A 17,431-nucleotide genomic window follows, 5' to 3' on the forward strand; every position below is an offset into this window, starting at 1 on the left:
ATGAGAGATGTAATTGCCACCTTGATTTGGTGTTACATGGTTTTTTTTATGGAGTCTTAATTAGGTGTTGTATCTTGGGATCATTTGTTTTGTGGCCATAATATGTTATTATCCCAAGAGTCGTTTTCAAAAATATTTTTAAAATTAAAAATGTATAATTAATTTTGCCCAAGTGGAAGGATATTTGAAATTTCCTATCTATTCTTGTGGGTCACAATTAATTGTAATATTTTATTTTTTCAAAAAGGGCTAATACTATGATCCATTTGATGATATTTAAGCTCACTAATAATGTGATTAATTGTTTACGGGCTTTGAACACCTAATTCTGATTAGTGTAGGTATAATCACTAGGCCCATAATGGGAGATGCTTAGGGTTAATAAATAATAAGGTTAGGTCCCTTTTGCCGTCACGTTATCAATTGCTCTATAGGGTTTGTCCCATTGAAAACTCTAGTATAAGGATAGTGTGATCAGGAAAAGGAAGACTTAGCTTTTGAGTTTTTGCAGGTCACACTACACACATGTCATTCTCATATTTTTTTATCATATCTTCAACAAGTGTTATGTTAGTGTTCTAAATTCTTTTTTGGTAGATTTATTTATCTTACACTTAATTCAAGCCAATACATAAAATTCCAAATGAACTCGACACATTAACATCCAACTGCATCAAGTGATTCAACTTTGCATGTCATTTCCCTAGTATATATTCATAATAGGCTCACTCTTAACACCATATTTTAATAGATTAACTCAACGGTCAATCATATTATGTTGTCCCTATATATTCGTAACAACATCTTTCCTATATGCCCCTAAAAACCCTTTTATCATCAAGCTACATTCCTCAAACTCTTTTTCATATTTTATGTTTCGACTCCAGGAGTTGGCCTAATTTAGATATCTTAATCCTCTCCCTTGACACCTTATTAGATTGGGTTGTTCTCATATATGAGCCACTGATCTAAGTCCCATTTTCCCCATCCCTACTTAACACATGATCATCCCCACATCCCCAATTCACCCTTTTTTTATTTTGTGCTTCTCCCAAGTCAGAGCCATCTCATATGTCTTTACCTTCTTTTTCCAATCCCGCGCTCCCTATATTTTAATTAATTTTACCTCCTCTGTGATTTTTCTTTCCCATAGCCTCTTTTCCTCTTGATTGACTTTTACCAAAGTTCTCATTTGCCTCATGTAACACTCCAACCTTACCACTTTCATTAAATGCTCTTCTATTGTCCCCATCCTTGAGGCATAATACTTTGTTGTGTCCTAGATATACAATGTTATCTCGTATAATTGTTTGAATTCCCCCTCTATCAATGACTCTTTTTTTCTCTTTCTTTTAACCCTTGGATACATATCTCTGAATTGTCTAGAGGATAATCATGGTGTTGAGCCAGTGAGTATTGTATAGTCTTCTCCTTCGACCTACTACCCTGATAACTTTGAAAACACTCATCTTTACCTTCGTCGCCCAACACCAGATCCTCAAGTAACTTGGCTTCACCATCATAATCCACACCTTCAGCAGACAATATAGATTGATCTTCCTCCACTCCACTGATTCTTTTTGTCTCCACAACTTGCAACTACAATGGTTCACTTGGGTTACCACTTCTTTCATCATTCTAATGGTGTAAAATATTAACAGTAACAAGTTGTCCATAGATGACAATTATGGTAATTATGCAGAAAAAGGAAACAAGGAGCTGGTGGAAACAAAATCGCCATAATTGTGCCACCAATAATGGAAAACTGTTAGAGGATTAATACACTTTATGTGGCACAAAACAATCCAGCAAATAAACCAAATTCTACCTAAACATAATCATGAAACTTAGTCTATATTTAAATCCTTTAATATGCAATTATTTCCTTTATGCAGAACCGTTGTACACTATGTTATATATTTCCTCTATCTCTCTTGTATCAAGTGTGTTCATGTTTATAATAAAAGTTATACCATTTATCACTTTTCTTCTTGGTATCTAGAGCCTTTGTGAACACCTTGCTACAACATGACTTCCTTATCCCTCAATGTTGGCAATTTCATCACTCTCAAACTCATCCCTACAAACTACCCAATGTGGCATGAATAAGCCTTAGCCTTAGCCTTAGTAGAAAGACAAGACTTGGTTGGTCACTGATAATTGCCTTAAGAACGTTATTTTAGTGACCATTTTATGGGCAATTATTTTAATATTTCAATACATTTAAACTTGTTTGGCTTTGTTTATAATTAAGTTTTGAATAAATTAGAATAGCTTTAAAATAGTTTAAATGTCTGGTTTTTCATCTAATTTTAGTTTATTTTGTTGTAGAAATAAATGAAGAAAGAAGAGCGCTAGTGTTGAGACCCAATTCAAGGCCCTTTTAAAGGAAATTTTTTAGGCTAAAGGGGTTAGACATGTTAGGCTCAGCATGTACCTCAGGCTCAGCCTACAGCCACTTGAACCAATGCAACTTTTGTATGCTAAGCAGGTGCACACTGAGTTCACAAATCAATTACGCAGAAACTATAGTGCAAAGCATTTGGCCCTATTTAAGCCCCAAGGATGCGAATAGAAGACATATTTGGTTGGGGGAACTATCTAGGGTTTTAGGTTGTAGTTGGGATGTTCTTTGTTGACCTCCATGGCTTCCTTACCATTTCTCATAATCTTTTTCATCTATTTTCTTCTTTTCTTCTTGTAGTAATGTATTTAGGTTTACCCATTTTAGGGTTGATGTAGTTGAACCCATCCTTATGTTTACATTTTGATTATTAATCTATGTTTATTGTTCATTATTAAGTGTTCTCTTCTATGCATTAATGTTTGCTTTGGCTTAATCACCCTTTTCTTAATTTTGTGGTTTAAATTATCATTCGAAAATGCTTTTGAACTTAGAAATGGAGAGGAACACCTAATGGGTTTTATGTATAAGGATAAAGCAAAGCTTGTTAGCATCTTTTAACTTTTGATCTTAAAGCAAGTCATTTGGTTAGACTAATCAAGGGATTGATAGTTTGGTCAAGGGACTCAAATTCTTTCGATCTGAGGGATCAAGGTTTGAGTATTTTTGTGAGTTGATGATAATAATTGGGTTTTGAACTAGATTACCTTTCTTTGAATGAGGAGGAGGTTTAATGAAATCAATCCCAACTCTTTTATTCTATTATTTTACTTCTTTTTATCGCACTCCATGTGTTCGTAAAAATGTCGAAAACAATTTTTTTTTATTATTTATGTTCTTGATATTTACATTTTCACATTTAAATCAAATTATAACTGTTGTTTCCGAAAGCCATAGTTAGTGAACTTTATTATTTTGTCAAGTTTTACGTGAGTCCCTGTGGATATGATATTTGGACTTCTATTTTATACTATTTATGCGACTTGGTATATTTGCCAAGAATTTAACAAGCACCTTACAAATGATGATTCAACTCCCACTCAATACAGCACACCAAATTCTAATGACATAACAAACTCATAAAATTTAGTTCCAAAATTAACAAATAATTTCATTGTTTGGCACAAGACAGATCATCTTCTTCGAGGATGGATAATTGAAACACTCTCCGAGGAAGCACTTGGACTCATTGTTGGCTTAGTCATTGCCCATGTTGTTTGGATTGCACTTAAAGACTCATATGTGGAAGATTCACAAGAACGTGAATTCACACTTTGGCAACAAATCACATATTTTCGCAGGCAAGATGACCAAAGCATTTGACAAACACATTCACACTTTCAAAGGTCTCTGCGGCAACTTTGCTGCAATTGGGAAACATGTCCCAGACAAAGAAAAAGTACTCTATCTCCTCACAAGCCTTGGGCCAGAATATGAAACATTCATAACAACCATGCTAAAACCTCCAAGGCCATTTTACTCTGAGTTAATCTCACACCTCCAAAGTCATGATCAATGTCATGATAGGTTTTCCAATATGCACAACTCTTCTGCTCCTCAAGTGGCTTTCTATGGCCAACAACAACGATCACATCAAGTTTCCTCTCAACACCTAGGGAATTATCAAGCCTTCACACTAATAAGGTGAGGTTTCATGCTCAACAACCTAATAACCAAAATAAAAACCAAACCATTTTGAGCACCCAGCAAGGACGTCCTCCGCCGTTGGGAAAACGTTGCATGACTTTTGCAGAACAAGAGCGATATCAAAATGAAAAATGTGAATATTGTGACAAGGTGGGGCATATAACAAAGATATGCTGGTGGGTGCCTAAGAAACCAACTCGATCTAATGATATACCTTAAGCACTTGCAACCCTCACTTTAGACAACACAATTGCTGAAATAGAATGAACCTCTAACACCAGAGCCTCCAATCACATGACAAGTAAAGCTAGTATGTTGAGTAACATTTGACAATATTTAGGTATAGAATATGTGCTTATTGGTGATGGTTCTTCTTTCCCAATTCTAGGTATTGGAGACTTATTCATTAAGCAAAAAAAAAATTATTCTACCTCTTCATGATGTCTTACTTGTCCCTGATTTAACAAAATATTTGCTCTTTATAAGCCAACTAACAAAATAATTTATTGTTAATTGTGAGTTTTCTAATGCTTGTTTTTGTGTTAAGGAATGAGAAACAGGGAAACCAATGATCATGGGAGGTGCAAGGGTGACTTATATATTCTTTCCCCATTTTCTGAATTGTATTTCTCACATTGTTTCAAATAAGGATCAATAGATATTTGGCATTAACGTCTAGGACATCCATAAACTATGGCTTTACAATTACTAAAGAATAAAGGATTAATTGATGTAGTTGGAACCTTGAAATCTAAACATCTTTGTGATAGTTGTCAATTGGGAAAACTTAGTAAATTGCCTTTCTCTTTTTCTAAGCATTCTAGTTCTTCTATCTTTGAAAAAATACATTGTAACTTTGTGGGGATCTGCTCCTATCTTTTCTACCAGTAATTTCAAATATTATGCATGCTTGGTTGATGATTTTTCTAGGTATACATGGATTATCCCTTACAATATAAATATGATTTTCTTACTGCTTACCTATCTTTTGAACAATATGTTAAAAAACAATTTAATAAAGAAATCAAAGTTTTTCATTATGATGAAGGAGGTGAATTCATCAACTCCAAACTTTCAACTCATTTTCGTTTAACAAGTACTATTCATCAGTTATCTTGCCCATAGTGGTGCACCTTTTTGCCTATAGGTTAAAGCTTTTACTATAGTTGTTTATCTTTTTAATAGACTTTTGTCCTCTTCTACTAATTTTAAAACTCTTTACTTTGCCTTGCATGAGACACATCCTAACTATTCTTCACTGTGAGTCTTTGGCTCTAAATGTTTTCCTTACACTTGGGATACACAACGTAACAAATTTGACCCAAAAACTATTATTTGTGTTTTTGTTGGATATAGTGATATACATAAATGATATAAATGCTTTGATCCTTCTAGTAAGAAATTTTTTATTTCTCGACATGTTGTTTTTGATGAGTTATTCTTTCCATATAAGACTAATCATCATAATACAATTCCCTCTCCCACATCACATGTAGTTAGTATATTTGACTCTTGGCTACCTAATACTAACTCCACCTCTTGTGCAGACTTGACAACAACAGATTTTGCTTCCACTCCACCATGCTCAAGTACTTTACCAACACCTCTAGTGCAATCTCTAGCCTTACAACTTCTTGTTGTGTCTATTGGTCAACCAGAACAATCCTCATTACCTGAACTTGAGCAACTTGAGTCACAACATTCACAAACTGAACCAAAGCTTGAGATTAGGCCTCCTACTTCAACACAACCACTTAAGACATCGTCTTCTATCCAAACTCCACTACCACAAGTTGTACCTGCTTATTCCACAATTACTCACTCACAACACAAAATTATAAAGCCAAATCCTAAGTATGCCTTAATCACCATGCCATCTCTAGACACTCCATGCAACCCGTATAATATTCGCTTTGCATTAGCACATCCTGGATGGAAGGTTGTCATCTTGGATTGAAATTCTTATAGGTAGCACTTCAATATCCAAAACAAGAGGTAATCTTACTTGACATAATACTCTTGTAGAAGTACTATAAGCAGTAAAGTCTTCCCTTTGAGTATTTAACACATACATAGACCCAAGACTCAAATTTGATACCATTAGTTAATTTATAACAACTCTACGTCAATTGATCCATCCACTTAATAGTACATTGATTTTCAATATACTTTCACTCATATTCTTTTAAAAGGAAGGTTTTCTTTTTAATTTACATCATTCTTGATGTTGAGTAATAATACAGTCATGCTTGAAAGAGTAAAAACATTTTTTTATCATATAAGACTTATAACCATTGGTTAAAGTATTTGTCTATTATATTTTGTATTTTCAACATGATCTTGTCTTATTAGTTTATAACATATAAGGATTTTATATTTTCTTTCCATCTTTCTTCTCTCTCTTTTGTCAAGTTTTTTTTTTGTTATCAAGTCATTGAGTAAAGTATCCATCAATTTTGATAATAATTAATTTTCTTCAAAAAATTTAACTAAGTCATCTTTAGTGAAATTTTCTTTTCTAACTATATTTTTTCTTTCCATAAAATTAAAATTTGAGACTTTACTTAAAAGATGCGAGTCATGTTTGACTTTCAGCCAGATCTCATGATTAAACACTTTATAAACATTCTAAAGAATATAAAAAAATAGTAGTATTAGATAAATATTATTCTTTATTTTTTATTTTTTATGTACCAAAAAATATTCTTTTCTTTTATCTAACTACTCCAATTAAAATGGATGGTTCTGTCCCTAGAACAAGCTTAAGACTTATAATGCACATTATTTGAACAATACAATGTGTCAAGGTGTTAAAATCAATAATTTTACCGTATATTAAAAATATCAATAATTTTGCTATGCATGATTATTTATGATTAACGATAGGGTATAATATGTTTTTTCATATCTTTATAGAGCATTATCTAAATTAAAAATGATGTATTTCAAATTTAGAGAGATGAGAAACTCACATTTCAAAATTAAAGAAGGAAAAGCAGAGACAACAATTTTTTCAGAGACTAAAGCTGAACTTTAGAATTTTTAGAAGAAAAAAAACATATTGCACGGTGTATTATAATTAAACTAAAAGGCAGAGAGAACATTTTGCACTGTTTTGTTTACATTGAAAATCGATATTCCCATTGCTCCATGAAGAACAAGTTATCTTCCAACTCATTGACAGCAACGAAGTAGAGCTCCATACGGAATTGACATTGCCGTGAATTTCTATACATCTCGCACCCCCAACAAAGTCAAAGTTGTTAATGTATGGCAAAAATATCTTTGCGTTTTCCTCCAGCTGTGAGTGAAACTCTCTTTCTCTACCATTAAATATAAGATGAAGCTACAATAATATACTAATATTAAATCACCAAAATTATCATCAGTGTACCTACTTTTTTGCATTAATGTATTCAAAGAGAATGAAAGAGTTCCCGCGGTAAGTATTTATTGTATATCACATATTACATAAAAGAAATCAAATTAAACAAGGCAAATGCTAATAAGTAATTTTAAAGTATTAGTTAAAAAATTAAATGAAAAATAATTTTTATTAGGATCAAAATTGTATTATCTATCACTTTTTTTGATACTCTTATAATTTTTACAATAAATACTTTCTTGTTTTAATTTTTAATTAATATCTTAATGATACTGTTTAGCAAAATCCATTAAACAATGTATCAATGTCTTAATGGTTCCTACATTACATTACCACGTATTCTATATATATGTATTAGCAACAAGTGGTTGCAAGAATGATAATGAAATCGATTTCTTTAAATAAAATTTTGTGTTGCGGTCTTGTAAATAAAAAAAATATAATTAAAAGAAAAAAATATCACTAAAGATTAATCAAATTTTCTAATAAATATTAGTAATTAACAAACTTAATAAATATTTAATATATATAATAACATGATAAAAAAAATACTATGTGCATTCTGCATGACAGGGACAATAATATCCACGAAAAAGCTAAGACCTTAGCTGTGATATCGTACATAAAATTAATCAAATTGCTCAAAGTATCGTACATACAGGATTAATCCAACATATTACCTGAACAAAGCCAACTAAACACATTAAGAACACTCACTCACTTCATCTATATCCATAGATTCCGCCGAACCTTACGCTCCCATTCGTTCCACGCGACGGATATAGAATGTTCATGTCGACAATTTTTTTTTTTATATAGCATTTGTCTTCAAACAAAGTTGGGTGAGGTCTTCGTTGTTCTTTGGAAATTGCACCGGCCATTGCACGACCTTTGGTAAAGGCTTAAAGAAACCCTAAATCAGCCAACACCAAGCTTTTTAGGAGTTGAAAAGGCCAGAGAATAAAATCTAGAAGCTCAAGATATAAGACATGAACATATATATATATATATATATATATATATATATATATATATATATATATATATATATATCATTATTGGAGACCCTAAATATCTGATTTTATTCCCTTTCCAAATTCTGTCTGTCTTGCTATTATGCCGTGGCCTCAAGTTCTAGTTTATGTCGCTCTTCAATATTAGGGTTCTCCCTTCTCTCCCAAATGCTAAAACGATCATTTGTGTGAACTGTGAACTAGAGCATTTAGCTCCATTGACAGCTTGTTATGTCTTATTAAACTACGTTACCAACCAAACTAATATTATATAGCCTCTCGTCCACGCAGAGCATGCCACGTGACCCTATCACTGCTTTTCCAACATACTTAATTATATTACTTAGTCTCTTGATTTTGGTCACGCATATATAAACATAATGAATACTAGTTATTTGTAAAGATAGTTTTTGTAGAGCTAGGTCAAAAATTAAAGATATATATAATTAACATCATGATTTATTAATTAATTAATTATCTCTTACTTTGTTAATTATATTCCATCAACGGCCCAAACTCATATTTATTAGTAATTAATTATCACTATTTTGTTATATGAATATGGATCAACCATCTCTTATATATAATACATAATCTCTTGAAAGAAAAGAAAAATTATCTATATAGACAAAAGAGGAAAGGGAAATAATGTCGTTTTGAAAAGCAAGCTCGTTCAAGTATTCTAACTCAAAAAAGTTACAGGTGAAAAGATGGCATGCAATACTCTGAAAAAGATGTCTTGCAAGAACTATAATACTTTCTAGGATTAATTTATCATTCGGATAAAAAACAAGAACCACACGTTGATTTACCTATAAAATTACCATTACCTCAAAAACTCTAAAAACGTGCATTTTCAAGAAACCACCTTTACCTGGTCAATAAAACACATTATTAGTCCCAAGGTTGGAGAAAATAACTCCATTTTTAATCTCCTGTAGTAACCAAACCACTGAATGCAGCCCATAACTTCTTTTTTCTCTAATTAATTGTTTAGTTTCTAAATTTTCATCAATTTTTTTATTTTAGTTTCTACACGTGAAAATTCTACGCTTTAGTCCTTGTCTCTGAAAACTCTAAATTCTCTAAAACTGTCACAAAATTGAAACTAACAGTATTATAAAACTATCAAATTTTTTTTATTCTTGTTAAACCAAAAAAAAAAATTGTGTAAAATCTTCATAAATTCTCTAAAACTGCCACAAGTAATTGAGCTTTTATCACCCCCAAAACTAAGATCCTACCTAAGGATACAAGGTCATCTCATATGTTAAACTGCTCAATTGATAATTAAGAATATAGGACTATCACATATATGTTAGAAATATATTTGAATTTTAAAGATTATATATATATATATATATATATATTTAAAATTGATTTTTGTTAATTATTTATTCTCAATTTGTTAAACTTTTCAATTGATTTTAAAAGCATAAGAAGATATATACCAGATGCATATAATTAATGAGAATAAAGTTCACAACTTCATAATAAGAGGAGAGTATTATGGAGAGTAGGAGAGAGTGGAGACCTAAGAAAGTAGATAGTCTTATATCACATGTTTATATATGTTGGGGGATTATATCTTATCATTATTTTATTTGTTATTTAGTACATGTTTGGATTGCAGTTTGTAAAAATATCTCAATAGTTACTTTTCTCTAATCGAGTTTTCAGATTAAATTTTAGCTTGAAATATACTATTGGGGAGAAATCAAACATGATGAAGTCAAATTCATTTTTCTCTCAAAATTGAGTTTGGATACTATTGCAAAAATATGTTTCTACATTGATTCTATGATACATTTGAAGATAATTTTTAACTATCTTTGTAATCAACGTCGTGAAAAGTTAAAATTTTCTACGACGATTCTTAAAAAATCATCTTAGAAAAGTTACACACTCTAAGACGATTTCCAAAAAACCGTCTTACAATACCTACAATCTAAGACAGTTTTTTTATAGAACCGTCTTAAAATGATTTTTTTAAAATAATTTTAAGATTCTAAGGCAGGCTTATGAAAAATCGTCTTAAAATGTAGATATTTTAAAATAATTTTTCAGAGAACCGTCTTATAATATATTTTTTTTAAAAAATTAAAATATTTTGAAAATTTTAAGATGATTTTCCCAAAAAAAAAAACCGTCTTAAAATGTAAACATTCTAAGACAGTTTTTCAAAGAACCATCTTAGAATGTTTTTTTTAAAAAAATTGAACCACAAACAAAATCCAAAAGAGGATTTCAAACATTTATATAATTTTCTACATAATTTATCTAATCTAATACCATAGACATAAAAATTCTCAAACACGATAAAAATTACTCAAAAATCATGATATTCACAATCAACAATAAAAAAAGCATGTGCGGTAAACAAAACAAACAAGTAAATATCAATAAAAGTCAAATGCAAGTTTCCTAAAAGCACGATATAATGGGCAATACCACATAACATATGCTTCAGGAACCCCTCCTATGAAGTAGATAATGGCAAGAAACCATATTTTTAAGGATATTGTCTCTAAACCACCAAATCCAACAATATCAGCAACACTAAGATCAAGATGACAGGATGCAGATGCAGGGCCATCTCAAGAATTTTAGTAGGAACTAGGAGAACTAATTTCAAAATGGCTGAAAGCAAAGTCTTTGCCTCAACAGTCAAATGGCGAGGTGCAACATTAACATGTCCTAATGCTTGAAATTAGTCATCAAGAATAAAAAAATTTGACTATTATCATAGGTATATTTTATATAATTTATTCTCAATTTTATATATTTATCTCTTTAAACACTATTAGTAAAAATTAGTCCATGTTTGATTAAAAATTGGGAGACTCACAAGTAAGAATTTGTTGCTTCAGTATCAAAGATCTGATTTGGCTTTTTGGCAAGCCATGCTTGTGTGTTACAGAACAAGTTGTCACAATGAGGTCCTTTAACTGGGAATTAAATAATTGTGCTAGCTAATTGGAGGAGTATAAAAGAAAAATAAGTTGGTGGTATTTTTCTAATTGGGTGGTTAGAATTTTATATGGCAACATGAATTCTAGCAAGTGTATAATGTTCGTGGTTAGCAATAGGTTTTGAATTAAGGAAATTATGCATAATATAATTATTGCTAGCTAATACAGAATGGGGATCAAACAATGGTAAATGGATACAGTGAGCAATTGAGCACTTATGAGCATTTGCTCAAAGTGAAAGTGGCAATTTATTGAACATGCGGTGGTCGATGGATTAGTTACAATTTGTTAAAGTTGGTTTATATGTTATTATGCAGTTTAAATATTACAGAACCAACATATAGTATTATTCAATTATATTATTGGAGTTATGCTTAAAATAATAATTTATGTGGGTTTTTTTTGTGTTTTATTACCAAAAAGGTTGAGCTGATTTTGTTTCTCCTCACTTGTTGTTGTGGATGGTGCTATCTGGCTTCAATGGAAGATTAAAAGCACATTATTTTGAGGGGACTTGAATTGTTGGACCAAAATAATGAAAATAGACTCCGTAGTTTGAATTGTTTAAAGTAAGATGAAGCATAATGGGGAAGAAAAAAAGATTAAAATCACACTAGTAAGATGAATTGTTTAAATTATCTTTTACCGAGATTCTTGTGGAGGGTTTTGGTGAACTGGTTGAGTACGGGAGGGACCTTGAGTCTCTGCTTGAGGATGCACTTCTTGTGTTGGATATGGATGTTCTTTGGCCACTTCACGAATCGCGTCAAGTCCCGCTTTAGCAGCAGCGCACCTCTGATCCTGAACAAAGGATTTGTCACCTTCTCCTGAACCTTCTTCTTCACTGCTACAACGGAACCTTTCACACCTTTCTTCAAAACCTGTTTGAAAGGCCACCACCATCACCGTCACAGCAACCATGTTCCCCATCGAGAAGGCCATCGCCGTTGACCTCCTCCGCTTCTTCTCCAAACGAAGTCCTCCTCTTGGTCCTTGAACCTTGCGCTTTTCTTACTACTCTTGGACCGCTCATGGGCCCACTGAAGCCCACTCGCGTGCTCCTACTCCCTATGCTCGACGTCTCCGACCATGACTCTTGCTGAGGAAGAAGAGGAAGAAGAAGCGAAGGAGAAAGAGAGAGGGGATGGAGAAGAGGATGCCGCGGATGTAGGGTTTGTGGAGAAAAGAACACACAACATGCATGAGTTAAGATTTAAAATGTGATCTAGTGGTAATTTTGTAATTATTAAAGGAAATGAAAACTGCGACGATTTTACATAAAACCGTCGTAGTTTTCATTCTCTTTAATTATAAAATTGTCACCGTGTCACATCTTAAGACAGTTTCTCATAACCGTCTTAGAATGTGCGTCGTATAAAATAAGTTTTTTAGTAGTGAAAACTCTCCCACCGCAAATCAAATATAACGTTAATGTGCATTAAACATGGAATAAGATTAAAACTTATCATGCTCTTATCTCATAATATTTTTGTCTTTCTTTCATATTCTAACCACGGAGGCTTGAAACACAATGTTGTTGGGCATCCTCCAAGTATATCAAATAACTACATGCCAAAAAAATATGACAAACATAACATAAATTTTATTTTTTGTAAGACACCTAATTCTTGTTCCTCTCACACTTAAAAATTAATTAGTCAATAATTTCAATTAAATACACTGTCTCATAATATATTATTTTTCACACAAAAAAATATAAAATGATAATTTTTAATAAAAATATAATCATTATAATAAAATGTTATTATTGTTTTTTTTCAAAAAATATTACAATTAATTAAAAAAAAGAACATTCACTTCAAAATTCGCATTAGGGTTAAAAATTTATTTAGTCTGATAAACTTGAAATTGGCCTAAAACTTCAGAATGGTCGATCATCCATACCACTTTTCATAGCACATATTAGTTAATACTACTAATACATTAAACAGATTAAAACACAATATACTAATAAAAAGGTGAAACACGATGAGAGTTTCTATAAAGTATTGCAAACATGTTATCTTAAAGGTGAGGCGCACGTATGAGCAAAGAGCACGGAGTGTAATTGAAAATTAATTAATATTTTATTTCATATTTCAATCTTACAATTTTGTTTATTTTATTTAACATGTTATATTTGAACCAAAATAATGTTTATTTTTTCTGTACCAAAAAAATAATGTTTCTTTTCTGAACCTTTGTGTTTACTTTAATAACTGTAGAGAATACTTATTTTATAACAACAATTTTATACATTATCTCCCTAAGAAATGGGAAGATTAGAAAAACAGTATATAACCTAAAGCGTAAACTCTAATATAACATAACAAAGGATTAGACCACATAATGACGTAACCAATTAACATTCTGTATTAAAAAATGTCCTGTCTGTTGAGTGCATATATACTATATAGGGTTTCTAATTCAAAGGCTCACATAATACAAATTATAATATAGTTACATAATTGCTGTAGGGCGATATGATATGTATAATGTATTTCCAGTCTTTTTAACACTAATAAAGTACAATTATGGAGGTGTTAAAATAATTAATTATTAAGTATAGTTATGGACACATTAAATTAATTCATTCCATGCAGACTTCCCGAAACAAATATAGAACCAATGAGACCTTTTACCACTTCATTGTCAGCCAAAGACTATGGACATAATTATTTAGTTTAGCCAGGTTGCTTAATATACGCGGATGGAATAGGAAGTCCAAACCAAACGCGTTTCCCTTGATAACCAATGAAAATGATGGAGTTCCAGGATGCTACTCAAGATGGAGGACAAAATTCTTGGTCTCATGCTCTTAAAGAAGCAAATCAAGTTGAGAGTTTTTTTATGTAGTTCTTACTTTTGCTTCTAACGTCGTTTTGGCGGATGTAACTCTTATCCCTGTGTGGTTTCTAGTTTTTTTGGGGGGTTGTTTTCCCCATTTATTAAAAAAAAATGAAAATGATAAAAAAATTCACTTAACTAATGTGTAATATTAAACAATAGTCCACCTTTAAAAAAAATAACCAATAGTCCATGAGTCAAAATGCAAAAGGTAAATATGTCCATAAAATTTCAACAATATATATGAAGGAAGAGGAAATTACAAAGATGGAGTTCGAAGAAATTACAGAGGAAGAGGATGAGAAAATTTCAACAAAGGAAGATACAAATTTTTTGGATCATTTGCTCAAGGAATATGTGGAATTATCAAGGCCATATGAATTTAATTGATTATACTATGAGAAAAGTTCGGACACAAAGCTGTAGTTTGAGGATTCAAACTGCCAGCAGAGACGAATCCAAAAATTTGTTGAGTTTTCACATGAAAAAAAATATTAGTAATATAATTTTTTATAAAATACATAATCTCATAAAAAAAATTCTAAATTAACTAAGTTTGTACAAATTACAGTTGGGTCAAGGTGTGTAATTATATCATTGACTCATTAATTGTATGTGCTTAATATTAGAAGAGTAGGAACAATAATTTTCTATATTCATTAAAAAAAGTGTCTTGTGGGAAGCAAGTTCTATTTTTTTATGGGACAAATTTATTTATTTTATCAAATATGTTACAATAAAAAAAGAAAATATCGTGTGGTGACAATTACTCCCATACCTCATAAAGTGCATCCATTCCCGCAAACAAATGTTGCGAAAAGTCAAAATGGTAGAGAGAATTCTAATAATCAACAAAGTTTATTTTTGCCAATCAAGTCATTTTTCAAGGATGAAAATATTTGGTATTTGAATACTAGGTGTAGTAATCATATGTGTGGGGAAAAATAAGTTATTTTTCTACTTTAGATGAAACAATAAAATCTATTGTAAATCTTGGAAACAATGCAAACCTTACTGTTTCAGGAAAAAAAAGGACAAATCACTATCAGATTGAATGATGGTTCTCAAAATTTTATCTCATGTTTTTTATGCTCTTGGTCTTCCTCATAATTTATTGAGCATGGGAAGGACAATTGTCTGTCAGAGGACACAACATGCAGATTTATTACTTACTTGTCAAGGTAAAGATGACTCTCAACCGTCTATTTCCTTTGAAAATTCATCACGAAAAACTTTCTTACTTGAGTTTTGTGATTCCAAATGATGATGGGCTGTGGCATCATGTTTTTTTTATTTTTCCTTTTTGTTTTTCATTTTTTCTAATCTACCCTGCTAGAAAGTTACCTGAATTGGATTCGAAGGTGCCTCCTCCGCCACGCTTCACGACAATGGAAGCTTTAACAACCCACCAATACAATTGTGTTGTTTTAAAACTTCATTGTTGGTATGATTTTGTGTTTTGGGTTGTTATCATTCTCTATTCTTGGATCTTGGAATCTCACCCTCAAGTAGAGTGATAGTATGTCTTCCTGGGATTAATGCTTGTTGCGACCAATAGGACACCGTTTAAAGCATCGCAAAAACTACACCTATGACACAAAAGGCCAAAGGGTGCACGCTCCAAGCTACCATTAAGGCAAAATTAAGTGTTTTCTACTTTTTAGGTTGCAACCAAGGGGGTTTTGTAGCTTTCTGATTCCACATTGAGTGCTTATTGGGATGGCTGCTTATAGCCATGTACATTATAAAGTTGGTGTTGTGGGAGCATAGGGAGGATTCCACCAAGTTGTGGTATGGTGCCGCAAAAAAAAAAAAAATACCTTTAGCGACTACGTCTAGTGTTTGTGACAGAAAGAAGGAAAATGGAAGAAGGGGATAAAAGAGAGAAGGGGGGGGGGGGGGGGGGGGGGGGGTAAATATTAAAGATTAGTTGAAAAAGAGGAAAAAAGATAAAGATTTAGCCATCAAATCATAATTAAAAAGATATAATGGTTAAGAAAAAAACTTTTTCATGGTGGGAGATATGGATAGCTTTCCTACCCTAGCCTCCAGCCTATTTATGGAGTAACTCCTCTCCCCACAATTGTTATTCTATTCATATAGTTAAGAGACGAACCTCTATCATATATTTAAATGGACCAAACTACTAGTCAAATGATAAATAATATCCATATTAATGACATGTTGAGTGCCGTAGTCTAATATGTTTAAGTACATATGTTGTTAGTATTCTTAGAAATTTTTATTTCATTCTATTATAAATTATTCAAACAATGCAATAACTATTCCAACTTCTTTACTTTCCATTTTATTCCGCTCTATTATTTTTATGAATCCAAACATATTCTAAAGAATTTTTCATATTAATAAATAGTAAATAGATAAATAGAATGCAAGGATGACAAAAAAATTTGCTTGTGGATATCCGCGGATAAAATCCATTATAGATAAAAGATTAATAGTTTAAATGGGTACCCACCCGTAGTGGGTACAATTTTTTTTTATATGCTCATTAACAGTATTCGTATCCTTGAGTAAAAAAAAAAATGTTTGGATAATTTTCAAACGAATATCGGATGGGTAATGGTAGGAGTGTTTGTGCTATGTTTGGTTAAATTTTAAGATAAAAAAAATCAGCCAGTAAACATAAAATAAAAATGTGGTTCAATTTAAATATAACATTAAATTTGAACCAAATGAAATCAATTTTTTACGAGTTAATTTTAATAATTTTTTATTTTTATTCTATTATTATAATTTAAAACCTACCAACTAAATTCACATAATTATTATGATAAATTATTTTTAAAATAAATTTTATTTTCACTTCTATTTAACATTATTATAAAATAATATTATGAATTATTTTTATAACATAATAGTAATTTTAACACTATTTTTAAATATATCATGAATAAAAAATTATTTAATACTTATTATTAATTATCACAACAAAAATTACATATTACAAACTTATAATAAAAAGACATACACTATAAATTATATACTATAATCATAATCAATTTAAAATAATACTAGTTACATAATTTTAAACATTCATTAAATGAAATTAGTATAATTATAATATGTGATTTAATTTGATTTTGATAATAAGATGTAAAAATTAAACCAAATCACAAAAAAGTATATAATTTTTTAATTG

The 17,431-nt window shown here is 31.1% G+C and overlaps 1 long non-coding RNA gene across 1 annotated transcript; it reads right to left on the reverse strand.

Moving 5' to 3' along the window:
- Positions 1–7,098: 7,098 nt before the first annotated feature.
- Positions 7,099–12,589, reverse strand: LOC121173483 (uncharacterized). The gene is made up of 3 exons (XR_005888481.1): positions 12,068–12,589; positions 8,117–8,349; positions 7,099–7,397 (listed from the first exon to the last, which is right to left on the reverse strand). It is a non-coding gene; the product is annotated as an uncharacterized lncRNA (long non-coding RNA).
- Positions 12,590–17,431: the final 4,842 nt, after the last annotated feature.

Source organism: Glycine max, chromosome 14, assembly GCF_000004515.6.
Source record: "Glycine max cultivar Williams 82 chromosome 14, Glycine_max_v4.0, whole genome shotgun sequence".
Taxonomy (NCBI): domain Eukaryota; kingdom Viridiplantae; phylum Streptophyta; class Magnoliopsida; order Fabales; family Fabaceae; genus Glycine; species Glycine max.